The following is a 20,754-nucleotide window of genomic DNA, read 5'->3' on the forward strand; positions in this document are numbered from 1 at the left end:
TCTAAGCAAATCCATTTAACTTTATATTTAAAAGACTAATTACAGTGCCCTGTACCCTCGCTTTTCTAAATCATAGTTGGCTTTAGCCACTGTGAGGACTGGCCTTGGAGAGTAGAAATGGGATCAAACAGCTTAGGATCCAGTCCTAACTCCACCACTTACTTGCTGTATGACCTGTGGCAAAATATCTAACTCTTTACGCTTCAGTTTTCCCCTCTGGAAAATCCGAGAAATAGCAACAATCATACAGGATTGATGTGAGGTTTAAATGAAATATTTATGTAATGTATCTAGCAGATACCTGAATCATAATAAATGTCCAATAAATGTTTATTCATTTCCCTCCAAGTCTACTCAGTTTCTTTCTCATCTTTATCTTTCAAGTACTGATTTCAAGTGCAGTAAATAAATAAGTACTCAATAAGTGTTTACTGAGTATCTACTTAAGCTGATTCACTGACTGTTTAAAATAATAATAAATTGGGTCTTATAATATTCTTCCTACCAATAATTAATCAGACTTGGCCAGGCATGGTGGCTCACGCCTGTAATCCCAGCACTTCGAGAGGCTGAGGCAGGTGGATCACTTGAGGTCAGGAGTTCAAGATTAGCCTGGCCAATGTGGTGAAACCCGGTCTCTACTAAAAATACAAAAATTAAGCTGGGAATGATGGAACACACTTATAGTCCCAACTACTCAGGAGGTTGAGGCAGAAGAATCACTTGAACCTGGGAGGCAGAGACTGCAGTGAGCTGAGATCATGCCACTGTACTTCAGTCTGGGCAACAGAGCAAGACTCCATCTCAAATAGTAATAATAACAATAAAATCAGACTTATTTTTCTTCCCTAAATTCCTTATGTGAAATATGCCTTTTGCAACTTTGTATTTCTCTAAACATGGGAAGCAGTCATAAACATTTGGCAAATTGAGTTGATTACTAAATTCCCTTTGCACAAGATTGACAAATCCTTCAATCGAAATTTTTTTAATGATGTATTTTCCTGATTGCACTTGAATCCTTCATTTTTAGACTTGAGGACTTTTATAGACTTGAGGACTCTAACCCTCTGAATCATTCATGTTTCTACAATTTTTCTCTTCCAGAATCTTTGAAAGCATCCATGTAGGTTAATCCCATCATTTTGATTGGACCCCAAATCACTCACCATTTGCCCCTTAACTACAGTATATGCGGCTGCTTCCAATGATGGCACAATCAAGATGACTATTCTAATTAAGAAGCTACTGTATAAAGCTGTGCTTCTTTACTTTTTGGTGTTTTGGGGTTTTGTTTGTTTGTTCGTCTTTTTTTTTTTTTTGCTTCTGGACATTTGCTTTCCTTTTAATAAACCCCTGTTCTTCTGGAATATAAAGGAAAGGATCGTAATGGTAAGTGGAAGAGCCTTCCATCTATTTCCTTATCTACATTCTTCAACTGCAATGCAACTGGTTGATAACTAATTGACTGGCAAGTAATACTTCTGGTTACATTATGTTATAGTAGTTCAGATACATATCAGTTTATGTTATGGTCCTCTCTATCATTACTGAGTTTAGAAAATATTTTTGCTGCCCACTTCTTAGAGCATGCAAGTGACAGGTCTATGTCTTGAAAAGATTCATTTCATCATGGCCATCCTTTGGTTGATACAGGTCTTTTTTCTCTGGCTCTTACACGCTCTGATAAAATTCAACTGCTCATCGTGTATCGAGGGAAAAGGAAATGATCAGCTTGAAACAAAATCAACTCAGTTTGTTATTTTTCTCTTTACCATAATTTTTTTTCATTAGGAGAGAATTTAATGAAGTGTCATCTTAACCTGCAAGGATGTCTGTCAAATATCACAATTAAACATGACACAGAAGAAGCCATGTTGTCAAAATGCCCACTTAACCCACCCACACATCTCAAACCCATCCTTTACTGACCTTCTATAACCCCATTTTTAAAAGTTTTTTTTTTCCTTTTTTTAAACAGAGAAAGTACACTACACACTGGGGTCCATTGGGGGAAATGGGGGAGGGACGGGGGGGTGGGGAGGTGGGAAGAGATAGCATGGGGAGAAATGACAGATACAGGTGAGGGGAAGGAAGGCAGCAAACCACACTGCCATGTGTGTACCTATGCAACAATCTTGCATGTTCTTCACATGTACCCCAAAACCTAAAATGCAATAAAAAATAATAATAATAAAAAACAGAGAAAGTAGGCATACACATGCTGGTAAATGATAACTGTCCATATTCACATAGAGACACAGTGTACTCTCTGAGCCCAATATACAGAGAAAGGAGGAAAAAAGCTAGAATTCTATGCACTGCTACACAGGGGCCTACACCCTCCAGCTTCCAGCAGAGCGAAGGGAGCAGGTTTTTCTTTTTTCCCGCAGAGCTCAGTGGTGTTGATTCCATACAGTTTATGTTCAGGCAGCAAGGGATAAAAATGAATTTCAAACAGAAAAGGGTAGAGACTCTTTTTCCATTGTATTCTGCTCAAGATATTTCCCCCAAAAGAGGTTGAGAACCATGGTGTAGAGAAAAGAGACCTCAAAAACAGGGTGACTGAGCACAAGAGGGGGAAAAAAACTGCAACTTACTCCCAGGGACTGGAGAAAATTAAAAAAAAAAAAAGAAGGTTGGAATCCATCAGTGTTCTATTAGTCATCTTCTCCTTCATCCTCCTCTCCTTCCTCCCCTTCATCATCATCTTCATCTTCTTCATCTTCATCCTCATCCTTCTTCATCAATGTCTTCTAATCCTGCCTCCTCTTCATCATCATCATCATCTTCTTCTCCTTCTCCTTCTTCATCATCCATATGGAGAACCAAGTGGTACTGTAATGGGCTTGGCCAAATATCATCTTTGATGACCTCTCCTAACTCATCAGCACCTGCATCACAGTGGTCAGTCAACCAGCTAAAGGAGCCCTCTGGTTCCTCATGCTGCCTCTTCCTGCTGGCTTTAGTCTTGAGTTTGACTTGAACATTTCATCAGATCCTTTCCAGATTTCCATTTGATTTCAGTGGACTTTGAAGATGGATCATCACTGTCATTCAGATGAAATTCTTTGGAGAGAACTTTATTTTCAAAGTAAGGATTTTCATCCAAATAAAAATCTATTCTGTAACCTGATTTAATATCTTCAAATTCTGTCACTTCAACTCTGGTCAAACAATGCAGTGCCTCTTCGTCCTCCTCCCCAAGCAGTGCAGACACTTGTGGATGGCTGACAAATGTTACTGCCCCCAAATCTGGGATTTTGGTGATCAATTCTGACCTCTTCTGAAAAAATGGTTGGCAGAGTTTGTTCTACTTTCAAAATCGCCTCACTGGCTTGTTCATTAAGTCTGTCTGTTTCATTTTATACTTCATCAATGTGTTCAGTTGCTTCTAGCTGTTCTTTTTCTCCCTTCTTCAGCAAGCCTGCAGAGGCGAATATCTCCTCCAGTCCCAGAGCAGGAGGTGGTCTTGGTTTCTTCTTTCGAGGCAGGAGTGGAGACTGGCGTTTGAGGGCCATGCTTCTGGGGAAGTCCGAGAACCAGAGCACAAGTCTTCTCGTTCGTGGGGAAGCAGGCAGAACATGGAGCTCTTTACCATAATTTTATATCATTTTGCAAGTTAAACTTTACCTTATAATCTTTTATAGACTTTTATAATAATATTAATGAATCATAATATGCTAGCAAGTTATAATAAAATAACTAATGAGTTATGATGAAAACAGGCAGAAATTTGCCCTACTTTTTCCCAGTTCTCCTTTTTAAAGGCAGTCATTCCCTCTTTTAACTGCTTCACTTAACATTTATCTCTGATAATCTGCTTAAGCCACAGTGTCTTTAGTGTGTCTTTAGTGGCTAAGGCCACTTTGACTTTCTGATATCTACCACTTCTCCCCGATTCAATATAATTAAAACAAAAAAGAGTTAAATCAAAAATCAGTGTTCACGTTACTATGTACTATGGTATCAGGTAATTACAGTGATTACATTTCCTTCCTTGTACAATTGCCCTTGATGAAATTTATTTTTGTCTTTTTCTGTTACTTGAGTAGTTTTTTGGAAGCGAATTAGTAACTTTTCCAACTTCTCCTCTGAAGCCACCATACATTTAAAACTAATACTTTTTTATTCAAATGTCCAAACGGCTGGTATACTAGCAATTCTCTTTTCACCCAGACCCATTTTTTTTCTGGAAATTTTGTTCCTATAACCCTGGTTTTCCTTCTTCATTCTAAACTGGTGCTTCTTTAAGCCTACTATCTAGATAGCATCTGACATTTTCTTTTCTTAACTTCATAAAATGTACATATTTTCCCAAAGATCTATGTTTCCCTTTTCTTCATTTATTTCTTGGTTCTGCTGAAGCTTAATTCTGGTAGTTTGCCAAAAACACAGATAAATAAACAATGGAAGATGTATCTGGAAATGATTTATTCCATATTCAAAATCTTGATGAATGGTTTGATTGGGTAGAAAATTATGAGACGAAAATTATGTTTATGTCAAGAAGTTGAAGTCTTACTATTTCTGGGGGCCTGGCATTCCCAACAGTTTGCCAGATATGGTCATTTTATTTCCATCTATTGTGTTGAGCACCTTGAATTTCAAAGCTCATATTCTTCAGGATGAAAAAATTGTGTTTTAATTAATCTATTCATCTACCCTACTTTCTTCACGCTCTTTTTCTAGAACATTTATTGGTAGAATGTTAGACTTTTTTATTTTATATATCTAAATATCTGTATTTTTTCTTGTTTTTTCATCTTTGATCCTTTTATCCTACCTTTGAAGATGTTTTCACATTTTTATAATTTAGTTTTTAATTTTCTGGTTATATTTTTACTTTTTTTGGATGCTTTACTATCCCCTTTTTTCACATCTGAGGATATTGCTTTAAAAATATTTCTTTTATTCTTCTGGAGTTTTTGTGTAGTTATTTGGTGGTAGTGGTGGTTGATTGGTTGCTTAATTTTTAGTATTTCCTTTGTTCTCAGCATGATCTGTTTCTTTCAAGTAATTTTTTTCTATTTCTCCACCTTGTGGACTTGCATCAAAAACTGGATTATTACCCTGATTTCTATCTATATTTAAGAATAATTTAGTAAAGTATGATTAAGTGTGATTTAATACTCTATGCCACTAGACAGGTTTGTTGATTGGTGAGCAATGTTCTTGAGTCCTGAGGCGTATCCTTCCAGGTTATTTCGAGGCTAGCTCCCAGTCCACCTGGCCAAGGGGAAAGTGGAGAAAGCTAAGTTTGCTAGGTAAAGGGGATCTCCTGGGCTCTGGTATTGTTAATATATTTCTAATCATTCCTGATTTTCAGTGTGATACTTCCACCCTGCCCTAACTTGAACTGATAATCCCAATTCTTGAGTCCCTTAGAAATTCTGAGGTGCACATCAGCTCACTTTCTGTTAGTTACTTTCATCACTACAAACTCTTAGACCTTAAGATCTTCCTCCATGCTTATTGAGTCCACAAAGAGCCATTTTCCAAAACATATTGAAATCCTTCATCTGCTTCTATCTGTTTTCCTTTTATCTTTCCTTTTCTTTAGTCTATTTTATTCCTTTTCTATCCCTTTTAGAGGTGGGCCAGAGCAAGAGGAAATAGCATGATCACACCACCTTTTCTAACCTATACCTGTAATTTTAATTTTTTAATTTTCTAATTTTTTTGTTCTAACTTCCTCACTGATAAGTAACAAAATTGAGAATATATGTTGTTTTGATTTGGTTTTAAATTAAATAATGTTTAACACAGCAGTTATTCATGAACATTTATTTGCAGATAGTGAACATAATGAAAGTATTGTATAATTATTTAATGATTACAGTGTAGGCTATAGACTGGCCAGTTAACAAATTCAAGCTAAAATGTAGCATCAAGTATGAATTTACCTTGTCTATATGAAGAAACTTCCCCTTCATTATATAAAATAATAAAAGCTTTTTAAAAGTGTTTTTACTCAGTTTTTTAGCTTCATGAAGATCAGTCTTCTTAGTTCTTAAAAGTTATATTAATATAATTTAAATAAACATCCTCTTATGATAGAAGTTCGCTTTGAGCCTTCTGACTGGAAGACCCTGTATGGGACAGAACTGGTCATCACCAGATCACACAGTACCAATATAAGTCCTCCATGGAACCCACATCCTGCTTTTGGTCAGCATAGCCTGTGTTTATTGAGGTTTAGAGAACTCAAGTGTCCATGCTGAGATCTCCTCTCAGATATTATTTTTCTCTGACTGACCACAGATCTTTTTTAAACTAATGTGGAAAATTACAGAGTACCCTTAGTTGTGTGATTAAGCAGGATAAGCAACAACATTGACAAGTTGCCTTGATAAATTTCAGAAGCCAAATAATACTGTTGACTCTTGGGAATGAATTCACTGAAGGATGATACACTATTCTTAAGGAGTAGTCACTGGAGATTTCCCCAGTACTCCACAGACTTTGAACAAAAACTCTTGAAAAAATAAAAGGGAAGGGCAAAGGCAAAATAATGAAAAGAAATGTAAAATCAGATTTTTGCTTTGTTTTATTAACAGCTTTATTGAGATGTAATTCACATAAAATAAAACTCATCCTGTGAAAGTGTACAATTCATGGCTTTTTAGTATACTTCTGGTTGTATAGCCATCATCACTCTTGATTTTTGGAGATTTTCCTCAAAAACAAAATGTCCGGCTAGGCATGGTGGCTCATGCCTGTAATCCCTGCACTTTGGGAGGCGAGGGTGGGTGGATCACCTGAGATGAGGAGTTCAAGGCCAGTCTGGTCAACATGGTGAAATCCTGTCTCTACTAAAATTAGAAAAATTATCTAGGTGTGATGGTGGGCACCTGTTGTTCCAGCTACTCCATAGGCTGAGGCAGCAGAGGTGCTTGAACCCAGGAGGTGGAGACTGCAATGAGCCAAGATGGTGCCACTGTACTCCAGTATGAAACCATACAACATCTGGTATCTTGTGACTTGCTTCTTTCACTTAGGAGAATGTTCTCATTGTGGATAAAGTATAGCATCACGGAAATATTTAATCTTGTCTATATAAAGAAATCTCCTCTTCATTCTATAAAATAATAGGAGCTTTTTTATGAGGAAGTGCTTTTAGTCAATTTATTAAGCATATATATCCATGTTATAGTAATATCACAAAGTCACTTATTTCTGTTGTCAAATAATATTGCACTGTATGTCTATACCATTTTTGTTTATTCATCAGTTGAAGGACATTTGGATTGTTTCAACTTCTTGGCTATCAGAAGTAAGCTTTTATGAACATTGATGCACAGGTTTTTGTGTGGAGATAATTTTTCATTTCTCTGTTTATTCCTAGGAGTAGGAAGGCAGTTCTTGAGGTTTAAACTTTTCAGAAAATTCCAAACTCTTTTCTGAAATGGCTGCACTACACCAGTAGTGTAGGAGGGCTTCAACTTTTCACATTTTCACCAACACTTTTTATTGTCTATTTGGTTTATGTTGTTGCATTCATTTTTGTTTTTGTTTTAGCTATTCTAGTAGATGCGAAGCAGCATCTCATGATTTTTTATTTTCATTCATTTTTCTAATAAATAGTGATGTGGAGCATCTTTTCATATGCTTATTGGGCATTAGTGAATTTTCTTTGAGAAAAGTTCTATATAAACACTTTTGTGAGCAAGATTTATTTCTGAACTCTCAATTCTATTTTGTTGATCAATGTCTCTTCCCTTAATAGTAGTATCACATTGTCTTGTTTACTGTAGCTTTGTAGTAAGTTTTGAAATTGGAAAATGTGAGTCCTCCAAGTTTTTTAATCTTTTTCAAAATTGATGTAACTCTTTTGGATTCCTTATATTTTCATATGAATCTTAAGATCCACTTTTCAAATTCTGCAAAAACAAAGAAGGCAGCTGAGATTGCATTGAATTTGTAGATCGATTTGGGGAGTATTGCTATCTTAACAGTATTAAGTATTGCAATCCATGAACATGAGACGTCTTTCCATTTACTCAAGCCTTGTTTTATTTCTTCCAACATTTTGCAGTTTTCAGTGTACAGGACTTGCACTTCCGTTGAGTTTATTTCTAAGTTATTTGTATTACATATGATGCCAGTGAAATTGTCTTACTTTCAGATTGTTCTTTGCTAATATACAAAAATGTAATTGATTTTTGTATCATGATCTTTTAAGCTGCAGCCTTACTGAACTTTTTTATTAGTTCTATTTTTTTTGGCATAGATTCCTTAAAATTTTCTATATAAAATCATATAATCTATCAATAAAGAAGTTTTACTTCTTTCCTTAGAATTTGGATGGCTTTTAATCTTTTTTTTTTCTTTTTTTGCCTAGTTGCTCTGGTGAGGATCTTCTCTAGCACAATATTGAAGAGAAGTGGTGAGAGCAGGTATCTTTGTCTTGATCTTTCAGGAAATGTGTGCTACAATTCACCAGTAAGGGTAATATTAGCTGTGGGTTTTTCTGAGATGTCTTTTATCAAGTTGAGGAAGCTTCCTACTATTGCTAGTTGGTTTAGTGTTTTAATTATGAGAGGGTGTTTGATTTTTTTCAAGTGCTTTTCCTTATCTGTTGAGATAATTACATGGATTTTGTTCTCTATTCTATTAATATGATGTATTATGCTGATTGATTTTCAGATGCAAAGCCAGCTTTGCATTCCTGATATAAATCCTACTTGGTCATAGTACATAATCTTTTTTATATGTTGCTATCAGTTTGATTTTAGTTGTGATCAAATATCCTGCACAGTATTTGAAATGTGATAACTTAATGTAAAATATTAAGTATAACAACAATAATAATATGTATGTCTGACTCCGTGCTGAGCATGTTTACCTGCTTTGGCTCACTTGTTTCTCATGCCAGCACAATTAGTTAGATTCTAATAATATACTGATTTTACAGATTAAAAACTTGATTCTCAGCAAAGTTATGTACCGTGACCAAGGTCATAGAACTAGTGAGTGGAGGTGCCAGTATGCAACTAAGAGGTCTGCCTCCATACTTGAATTCTTTACCACTACTTTCTGAGAGTGTATATTCAGGTATGGTATTCCTGCTTGAAGTAAGAACTATAGCTTCTATTTATATTTTTATTTTCTATCTGTCTGTTGTGCCTGGCCAATAGCACAGGGTTTTGACCACTAAAGATGGAATAAGGAATAAGTTCCTGGGAGATGACTGAAAATAGGTCCCCTAAACAAACTGGATTTAACTAGAAAATGTACAGTTTCTCTTCACTAAATTGAAGAATTATGATTTCCAACTCACTGTCTCTAATGTTTATATGATTGTTAGTTCCCAATGTTTAGAAAGATTTTCCTAAGCTTACCTCACCAGATCCGTTTGTGTCTCTCAGGTAATGGGTATATAAAGGGTAAGGAAGTTGCAGAGGAACAAAATCTTTTAAAAAAAATTGCACAACTGGAAATAATAATTGGTGTAGTAAAGTATTCTTTTTTTCCTTTTCCAAAATACTTTTTAATTTGACTATATTGTTTTAAGTTCAAAGGGGAAGAAATATTAAATGTAAATAAATACGTCTATTTTGAAGGAAAAAAAGACTGAGATTACAGCTTTAAATTCTATCATTTTGAGTTATTTTTTCTATCTTTTCTATCTTCTAATTTTTATGTTACAATGTCCTCTAAATTTTCTACATTTAATAATTTCTTAGGATTTTTTTTCCAGAAATGACAGCTGCCAAAGTGAAGAATGCTTTGAAAAGATCTATGCAAAAAAAATAGTGTTCTACAGAAAATTATGATTTAAATTAAATATGAGCTAAAATGAATTAAAACTCCTTATATTTTCTTGATAAACTCTCGATTCTTACCAGTAGCTACTAGATCATGTCTCAAAGTATTTAGGCACTCAGAATCCACAGTCCCCCAAAACACCTCACACTCCTAATCTGAAATCCAGGGGCTAACCTTTTAAGTAAATTCATCAATTCTACACATATGAATAAAACATCAGAAAAACTCTTGTCTTTATCAGTAAGAAAAGTTGAAAGAAAAGAACCTAGCCCAACTATCCCTGCCCTAAATTCCTATGCTTCCATGCTCTGCTTTCTCATAAGGCAACCCTGTGAGAAGTGGCAGCTCTGTGCTCTCCCCCACTGCCCGTCTGTAGCACTACATGGCTTTGCATTGCTTAAGGATAAACAGGTTGGAGTTGCATATGGTTAGCATTTTTTGTTTGAGCTGGTGCAGGGAGAGGTTGTTTAGCATCTGCAGGTCTCACATGGTGTCACGGGCAGTAAAGGAATGACTGAAGTAGTTGCAGACAGCATGGAGTCTACATTCCTCTCTTTGCCTAGGAAATCATGGATAATTAACATGGATTGAATGCAAAGTATGAGAACAGAGGCATTAGAATACAAACCCCCATCTCAACATGGGATCAACATATTTACCTGTATTCTATGAGGCGATAAAAATCCAGAGGAGAAAAGTAATAAAAACAAAGCAGTAATGAAAACTTGTATTTACATTATTTCTTTCTGTCCCAGGATTCTGAAGCATTTAATGAAAATCATATAGAAAAATCTGTCATGTGACACATGACATAACTGGCAGAAGAGCTCACTATCTATTACAGGGTGACCAAAGGAACTATAAACAAAAATACACATTAGGAAAGCTGGTGTTTAAAAAGAGGGGAAGTCCTGCTTCAGGTTTTCTGACTCACTCTGTTACCTTTATAACTGTAAGTCAGAGTGACCAATTTCAAACCTACTCCCACTGTAATTTGAGAGTGGTGAAAAGCATTAAAAGGGCACAGATTTGCCACATTGCATCAACCTGGAAGAATAAAATCCATGCTTACTTAGAAAATTGTCAAATGCATACTTCATTTCTTTTAAGTCTCTCTTCATTGGTACTTCCTGATGCAAATTAAAGGACAAGGCCTTCATCACATGCACCCAGCGTTATTAGGTTTCCTAGGCATATTTCCCATGCACAAACTGAAATTCATATTGTGGTTATGAAATCAGGCCAGTTTTGTTACAACTTTGAAAGATTTTTAAGGAACAGATGCTAGCTCCAGCTGTTTTTATAAGTGATCTGCAGGCTGGGATGGTCCTAAGGAGGTTGTGCTCTTTCTGAAAGTCATTAAAGTGTGTTCTACTAGCAGTCACATATTGAGAATTTCCATGTAAAGTTAGATTCAAGAAATATATTTTGCTAGAAGCCAACAGGATTTTTTAAAAGATTAGACAGTCATAAAATGGTCCCTACCACAGAACATGAGGACATCTGTGGCATATCTTATATTTTTCAACTCAACAAAATCCCTTGTTTGTGTCAGGCAGATGCCAATTATTATACTAATAATAAGACTACTTATGATAAGAATAGTGACTGCAACTCTGTGTGTATTCTGCATCTTTTAAAAAGTATTACCTCATTTAAGCCCCAGCAACACAGTGAGGTAGGTACTCCTTTTAGTCCCATTTAAGGATAGCAGAACCAATGTTCTGAGTGTTTTGGGAGTGGTTAAATGAATAACAGATAATCAAAGTTATCTGCTGATGTCATGTAGCCATTTACAAAGTGTTATTGATTCTAAAATGAAGTCACAAGGAAATCATTCTTTGGTCTTAATTTTCTCTTGGATTCTTATTTCCAGCTAATAAGTCCAAGAAACAAGAAAAGGTCAAGGCTCTATTTTGAGTTTCATTGAAAAACAAGTACAGAGCAGAATCTCAGGAAGGGATAAATAAGACAAGAAACAGAAAATCAGTCCTATATCCTAATTATTGGTATTGTCATTATTTTTTCTCAATTCATCTAACAAATATGATGTTCCTAGTTATAGTGGAGATCACAACATAACAGTTTTAATGGCATTTACATTATAAAAAGGAAACATAGAGCTGTGTCTATCAAAAACTTTTTATGTTCTACTTACTAGGACTTCATAAGACAAAATATAATATATGCTGTTATCTGTAGGTGAATTTCCATAAGCCACTTATTCATTCTGTACACTCTGAATCTCAGTTTCCCCTCTAAAATCCTTGTGACCTCAAATTCAATGATTCTATAATTCTAAGTTGCAGCATATTTTGAAAGTTTTTTTTTTTTTTTTTTTTTTTTTTTCTTCTTTTTTTTTTTTTTTTTATTGCATTTTAGGTTTTGGGGTACATGTGATGAACATGCAAGATTGTTGCATAGGTACACACATGGCAGTGTGCTTTGCTGCCTTCCGTCCCCTCACCTGTATCTGTCATTTCTCCCCATGCTATCTCTTCCCACCTCCCCACCCCCGCCCCTCCCCCATTTCCCCCCAACAGACCCCAGTGTGTAGTGCTCCCCTCCCTGTGTCCATGTGTTCTCATTGTTCAACACCCGCCTATGAGCGAGAATATACGGTGTTTGATTTTCTGCTCTTGTGTCAGTTTGCTGAGAATGATGGTTTCCAGGTTCATCCATGTCCCTATAAAGGACGTGAACTCATCGTTTTTGATGGCTGCATAATATTCCATGGTGTATAATGTAAATTAATTCAACCATTGTGGAAGACAGTGTGGCGATTCCTCAAGGACCTAAAAATAGAAATCCCATTTGACCCAGCAATCCCATTACTGGGTATATATCCAAAGGATTATAAATCATTCTACTACAAGGACACGTGCACACGAATGTTCATTGCAGCACTGTTTACAATAGCAAAGACCTGGAACCAACCCAAATGCCCATCGATGAAAGTTTGTTTTTTAATATTCATTATCATTTTAATGTCTTCCAGAATGTGAGATAGATTACATTAACCAAGATTTCTCAAATAGTTTTACACATATTGGATGTTCATTATAGCAACCTTGATTCCAAAAAACCTTCATGAATCGACTTGTTATAAAAATACAGCAGTCCAGTAAGGCAGATAAATATCACCTGCTACAGCTTCCCAAAACATTCTTCATAACTGATGTTTTATGCTATGTGATTAGAAAACACTGCCATCTTCTTTAAGGTTAAACCTGTAATGATTATGTAGATAGGAAATGAAAACCTCTGCATAGAATTGTATTCATATAACTTATGAAGCAGAAGTAAAAAACCACAGAGAATAAAACCTTTTCATAATGGCAAAGAATTATAGATAGTATTTCTCAAGCATTTGCTCTGTCCAATATTTTATAGGCATTACACCATTTAAAGTAAATATGTTCATAAAAATCAAGAATCATGGCTAGGATTTCTTAAGCATTACTTCATTTAATATTCACAATAATTGTATGAGGTAATGAAGTCAATAATTAATATTCTACTCAACATATTATTATTTAGGATCATCACTTTTTATTTAAGTTGTGAGTCTCAAATTTTCCCCCACCAATAGCAAAGAATGTTATTTTCCCATCCAACGTTTAGTATCTTTTCTTTTATTGCCTTCCAAATGTTCAAAATCCCACAGTGGCCCTAAAGGCCCAACCCTATCTTATCCAAACCAAAGCCAGCACATTGACATCATCCCTGCTCAAGGGCCTAGAATATTTAATGTCAGCATAGTATCTTTTGGAACTTGCTTACAACTTACTTATCACATTATTGATTCTCCTGAATTGTTCAAATGATTTATGTTTTTAATAAAACAATAACTGAAGCTCTTTACAAATAAAAACAGCTTGCTTGTGAGTGTGCATGCGTGTGTGTGCACACGCTCACATGTTCTCCACAAATAGATTAGAAACTCCTCTATACACTAACGTTCTTGTTGATTATTGGAATAAACATTTATCCTTTCTTAACTTTTGATTATCAAATGGTAGTGTAGGACAGTGGTTTTCTTTAATATTGTGGCATAAATACTTCGGTATAGCTGCCCAATAATGTGGTTTCACTCACTACTTAGCATAGTTCTAGCTACAGAGGAGATAATAAATATTTGAATGCTAAATGTCATTGAATCTAATTATATCATTTCAATTTCTATATCCAATTAGTCTCCTGTTACTTTTTAAATGCAACTTCTGAGTCGCTCATCTTGTCTTTTTAAAAATGCTTGTCTAAACTTCTTTGTGCTCTAATTTCTTTACATGTAAACTGGTAGTTTTGATTGTGAAACAAAATAATAGTCTCAAGGAAAAATGAAATATGAATCATGAAGCATATACAATAGTGCTTGGCACATAGCAGATACCCAATAATTATTTGCAACTTATTGTTTTCCTCTGGCCTCTTTCATTTAGTTTAAAGTGACATGCTCGTCTTTGCTCATTAAAATTAAGAGGATGAGGGCCAGGCATGGTGGCTCATGCCTGTAATCCCAGCACTTTAGGAGGCCAAGGCAGGGAGATCACTTGAGGCCAGAAGTTTGAGACCAGCCTGGTCAACATGGCAAAACCCCATCTCTACTAAATATACAAAAATTTATCTGGGCATGGTGGTGCATGCCTGTGGTCCTAGCTACTCAGGAGGCTGAAGTGGGAGAATCACTTGATCCCAGGAGGTGAAGGTTGCAGTGAGCCAAGATGGCACCTCTGCACTCCAGCCTGTGCAACAGAGTGAGAATCTGTCTTAAAAAACAAAAATAAAAAATAAGCAAAATAAAATTAAGAGGTTGAGATGATACAGTGAAACTATACATAGCCCCAGTTATCATGTTATTCTTATCTTTGAAAAATAAGCAAATTACATACTATTTTAGTAACCCACAGTTTGTATCGTTATTGTCTAGCAGACATCAGAAGGTAATTAAACATGGTGACAGACTTTAAAGCAGCACATTCCTTCATGCCTTCATGTACCATGTTTAATGTATTTCCACAAAACCGAGGTCCTACTGCACTTCAGGCATTGAAGATACAATCATGACTAAGACCAATTCTTGCCAAAGATGATGTTTAAGGGGGACGGACACGGTACAGAAAGCATTCAGAATGGGCTTTCCCATGACACAGTTGTACCTCATTTTCCTTTCCATACCGCTGGGTTCCTCTGGGTGTCAATGGCACCTTCCTCTTTTTCAGAGTGTTACCTTTGAAAGTTGGGGTCTTCACACTACGTTTGGGTGGAACTCAGTGAAATCTGGGGCATGGGAGATGATCCTAAAAGGAAAGCAACCCTCTGCAGATGGGCAACATTCATATACTGAACCACTGGCTGGGGAACAGGTGACAGATAGTGCTCACCGGACTTGCATCGTTCTTCCTTGTCACTGCCTCTCCAGAGGCTGATGACAATTCTTCTCACATGACTGGGCAAGATGAGTCTCTATTCCTGACCTCCTCTAAGATCATGTCCCATCAGCATCAAACCTCTCCTGCCAGCCCAGAAGCATCTTGTGGGTATGGGAAGGTAGTAGGAGAGACTCCCCTGCATCTTTCTCTGCGAACTTTCTAATATGTTGTCGTGTCCTGAACTTGAGAGTGGCAGGAGGCAGCCAAATGCCTGAGCAGATATGGGTGGTTCCCCAGTGAAACTCCACCACCAAGCTGAAGATAGTTTAAAGCTTCAAAGCCAAACTACAAGTTCAATCCTCCAGCTGAATTGAGAACCTGCCTTCCCACTTGGTGCACTTTCCTCTGATTGAGCGTCATCCTTTACCTGTTTTACAAATACCCCTTCTTAATCGATTTTCTACACTGTTGTGCTCACCTTTGAGTCATATCTTCGCTTTAACCTTTTTCTTACATACTCACAAACCAATCAGCATGCACCCCCATTCTGAGTCCGTAAGAGGTCCTGGACCCAGCCTCAGGGGGAACTTTTCTGCCTTCAAGTAATGTAACCACTCCCACATTCTCTCCACTGAAAGCTGTTGCATTGCTCACAAAATTCTTTTCTGCCCTCCTTACCATGGGTGCGGTACAAGAGCTCAGGACCACTGAACGTGGGCAAGCTGGGGCACACCAGCATGGCTGAGTGGGGCCCAAGATGGGCATTGCCAGCCAGAGGTCCCTGGCTTGCAACATGACTGAAAAGAAAAATCCTACATCAAACTATTTTAAATAATGCAATTCTTCTCTTTTTTTTATAAGTAAACACAAAAGTACTAGAACATATACTATAGCTGAAAATGCATGTAAGGTCAAAAATTTATTCATAATTGTGACATCAAAATAAAAAGCACATTAAAGGAAAGATGACCTCACATATTTTTGAACTGTTGAAACAAATACACATTGATAGACTTTTAGCAAACTAGAAAAAATACATATAACAAATATGACATTAAAATTTTACTATCGTTAATACAATACAGGGAAGGTCCTTACAAATTAATTAGAAAGAAAGAACTCGTGCTCTGACAAGTGAGTAAAAAACATGAAGCAAAAAACCATGTGCACAAACAAACAGACCAGGAAAATTTTTAAGTGCATTTTTTTCAGATATTACAATAAATGCTAGTAAAATCAATAAATTTTTGCCTAGCAAATTAACTTTAAAATTAGTAATATTTTGGGATGATTAGAAATGGTAATGCAGAAACCATCAGCACCATTAGTGAGACTAAATTTGTATAATTATTCTGGATGAAATTTTGGAAAAATATATCCATTTTTGTAATCTTGAAATTGTGTACAAGCTACAGCCCAGTACTCCCTCTTCTACAAATTTAATCTGAGGAAATCACAGATGTGCCAAAGATTTATTTATCAGGATTGTTTATCATAAGTTTGTTTAAAATGCCCAAAAACATTGAAATAATCTCAAGCCTAACAATAGAAAATTGGTTGGATAAACTGTATATATCCATATAAGAAAAAATTATAAAACCATTGTAAATGAGGCTGAAAAAGAATAGGAAGATAGAATTATATTCGTGTTATATTGTGGGCATCCGTTACAAAACAGTTTGTACAGCATAATTTATTATTGCAGTATTTGTGACTAAAAATATGCTTGAAAATAAAGAAAACTATACACCACCATAGTGGTTCTTTCTGGTGACTGATACTGCAGTGATTCTTATTTTCTTTTTACTCTTTATCTAATCATATAAATCTTCTACAATAAGCTCCAATTGTTGCCATAAAAGGTTGTTATTTTAAAATGTTAAAGTTAATGACAAAGAATTAGGTAATCAAGTAGTCAAGTAATAAATTTTGATGCAACAGGAGAAAGTTGGCTTGAAAAATGTAAGAGTGGTATATTCAGAGCATATAAATCCTAATGTGGGAATGTGAGAAGCAATCATGTAGTGGAAAGAATGAAATCAAATAAAACAAGTGTACAGAAGAAGACAAGCTGAGATTCGACACTGATACAGAGGGGAAAGAAAAAGGCATCTGAAAAAGATATCTGACCATTAGCTAAGGTAAGTAAGTAAAAAAGCAAGCTTCTAGAGGGTTTGAATATTCTAACTGAATGTCTTATCACTCAAAATAATGATATGTTTTCATTTGATACAAATGTGATAATGGCCAAATTACTCTAAAATGCAAACATCTTAAAGGGTTGCTAGTAGAGCTCTGGAAGCAGTTAATTGATATCCAGCATGACTGGGATTTTCAGGCTAGTGTTAAGTTTAACAATCTTGAAAGGTGTTTTGGAGTTCAAATGCAAAATAAGTCCCTCCCTTGGAGGGAATTCTGTGAATTAGTTAGAGACACAGGCATTTACAGCTCACAAGTTTCCTCATTTGCTGGAGGGTATCGTTATCTTTATAGTTCTATATATAAAATAGGCAAATGTCCCAGGTCATGCCTCTTCCCATAAAAAATTGGTCATGTGCTGGGGGGTGAGAGAAAGCCCAGAAAAGTCTGAGAATTGACAAGAATACAGAATACACAAATGAAAACCAAAGCGCGTCAGTTTAGACAACTAATGAATACCCATCCCCAAATATAAAGGAATCTTCCTCTTACAGGAAAATTTGGTATTTCTGATAACTACTCATGAAAAAACCTAGAATTCCCCTATGCTCCAGGAAAACCACTACAGAGAGATTTCCACCACTGGTGTGCATATTTCCTACAATAAAAATATATAAATTACTAAAATCGGTGATAAGATATAATCTGGACAGTAGGTTTTGTGGTTAATGAAACCAACTGACCTTGAGAGGAAGGTAAATACTACTGAGCTCATTTTTCATATGAGCAAAATTGAGATAACAGTACCTGAGTTGCAGCGTTGTTTAGAAGATATAAGTAATAGAAGATAGAAATAATACAAATCAATGCTCAGCCCATAATAAACAGTAGCTATCATTAATACATTGAATATTTCCCTTAGGGCAAAGTTGAGCAGGGCTTGTTGTCAATGCATAAGACAAGAAACATATGTAACTTCAGCTGAAATATATCATTATAGTAGAAATGTTTTATTTGACAACTTTTTACCTGAAATGCCACAGACATTCAGGAGCAAAAGTTGAACGCTTGTATTTATAACAAAGTTTCAAATTAGTTCCAAATTTATCTATTTATCAGATGGGGGCAATATTTTAACAATTATTTGATTATTTGAGCTGCACTTGCATTTTCAATTGTAAATACATTTGTACCATTTCTAGACATTCTATATAATATAGCACAGTAAATGTGAGCAAGCATGCTTATATTAATGTCAAATGACTGGTGAGATTGTTTTCCTGCTCACATAACTAAAAAAAATTCTATAGATCTTGATCCAAAACTAGTATTAAAAGTAATGTCAAAATCACAATCACTATTTCATCAACCTAATTAAAAATATGAAAATTATTAAGACACTGTATATTAATCTGTTTGAGTATTTTTCTTCCCTCCCTTCCCCTTTTTTCCTATTCCTTCTGTTCCTTTTATTTCTCTTCTTTTTCTTGTTTCAACAGAGTAGGCTAAGTTTAGTCCTATTTATACAAGATATTTTAGAGAAAAAAACTTTCCAGATATAATGATTTTCTAAGTAAATATCTTATGCAAGCTTATTTTAGCTTGTCTTGATTGAAGATAACTTTCTGAGTGATTGATTGCATTCTATAACATTACAGTACAGTGTCATAAATGACAGTGATATGGTCAATCAATCGGCAGTACGTTAATTTTAGTTTAACAAAATTTGAATCAGATACTTTAGATCTAGAAAAATATTTCAACCGCACCCCCACTCCCAAATGTCAAAACCCTGCCACCACCACCACCTTTGGGAGTGGACAAGTTAGTTGGCTAAGGATACAAAGTCAGTTGATAACAGAACCTGACTTAGAACCCAGGCATCTAACTCCAGGGTGGAAGGTGTAGCATAGGCATCTCTGAGAAAGGTTCAATTATTACTGCAAAACATGCCATGCTCATGATGCTTCTTAACCAGATCGTTTTTCTTGTAATTTCAGAAGTTGGGAGTTGAATGGAGTTTCAGAGTAAGATGACAGGTTTTTGTCTGAATCTCTGCTCCACCACTTAGTCTGACCACAACCCCTCAGCATGAACTTCCCCATCTATAAAATGAGAATAATAACAACTACCTCTCAGGAGTGGTAAGAGAATAATATAAGAGAAATCATAAAAATAAAATCAATTTGTGAACTATAAAAAAAGTAAAAATGGACGAGAGTGGAATTATCATTTTTACTCAGCTTGCAAAAAAAACTGGCTCTTGTATTATGAATAAACTTGATTTCCAGTTTTCTTGGCCTATTCCAGCAATATAGCTCTTACATTTAAAATATTGAGGATTTTTCCAGTGGGATTTTTGCTATGCAATAACAAAATATAAGTAATTATCTAAAACAAGGCCATCTAATTATATCAGGGGGTTCTGATAACAGCATAAACCATGAAAGTGGAACTTAAGTGCTTTATTATCAGAATCATAAAACAGAAATATTGCCTGTTATTGCGTTATTACAAATTCTTTATGTTTATAATACAGAATGCTTCCCAAATTATTGTTTTTATACTCAATATATTCCTGTTAACTTTTCACATTGATATTAAAATTATTTCATAATATCATGCCATTTTACTAATGGACATTTTGGTAAATATACTATAGTAAATAGTATAAAAAACATGATAGAGTTGAGGTGCCTGCTATAGTTATTAATTCTCCCATATTATACACCAATTAGGTATGTATCATATCTGTAAAAATATACATAGGACCATATGCATGTAATTCACACCCTTGTAAACTATTTTCCCACCATTGAAGCACACATATGTTTAACTTTGAAATGCATTACCAGAAGAATGCCTTTGAAAAAAATTTCACTGCAGATGAAGTTTCATCAATTGCTTTTTTTTCTACTGTATACTTTATGAATTGCCTCATCATAATTAACTCCAACCACTGGAATTAATTACTCCAGATGATTTGAAAATTGGTCTTCTCAGTCCCTCAGAAATTCATTGAGATCATCCCACAAAACAGAGGAAGGAGTGTGAATAAAAGCAAAAACTGTCTTTGAAAAAACAAACATGTTTTAAGATTGTGTTTTGTTTTGTTTATTAAAGAAGGAGAAGCAGTGTCAGAGAATGACTTTAAACACATTGTATTCTTTTCTAGTTTCATAGAATTATAATCATTCAGAGCTGAAAGGGATCACAGTGAGTAGCTATTTCAACTTCTCCATTTCATCCATATAGAGAGACTAACAGCTTGAGTGACTTGGTTGAGGTCACATGTAGAGCTAAGGTGGAAACCAGGAAGAAACCAGGCTCCCTGACTTCACAGTGCAGTGTTCTTCATACTTGACCTGACTATGTTGATGTCATGGGCTCATGATTCCAAACTTATGTTGGGATTCTGTTCAGCCGTCAAATAAGAAGGAAGGATAATAGGTCTTGTAAGACTTATAAAACA

General features: G+C 35.4%; 1 pseudogene; it reads right to left on the reverse strand.

Annotated features, from left to right (window-relative positions):
- Positions 1 to 2,636: 2,636 nt before the first annotated feature.
- On the reverse strand, positions 2,637 to 3,521 carry LOC101030908 (protein SET pseudogene; annotated as a pseudogene).
- Between the last annotated feature and the right edge of the window lie 17,233 nt (positions 3,522 to 20,754).

Source organism: Saimiri boliviensis, chromosome 13 (assembly GCF_048565385.1).
Source record: "Saimiri boliviensis isolate mSaiBol1 chromosome 13, mSaiBol1.pri, whole genome shotgun sequence".
Classification (NCBI taxonomy): domain Eukaryota; kingdom Metazoa; phylum Chordata; class Mammalia; order Primates; family Cebidae; genus Saimiri; species Saimiri boliviensis.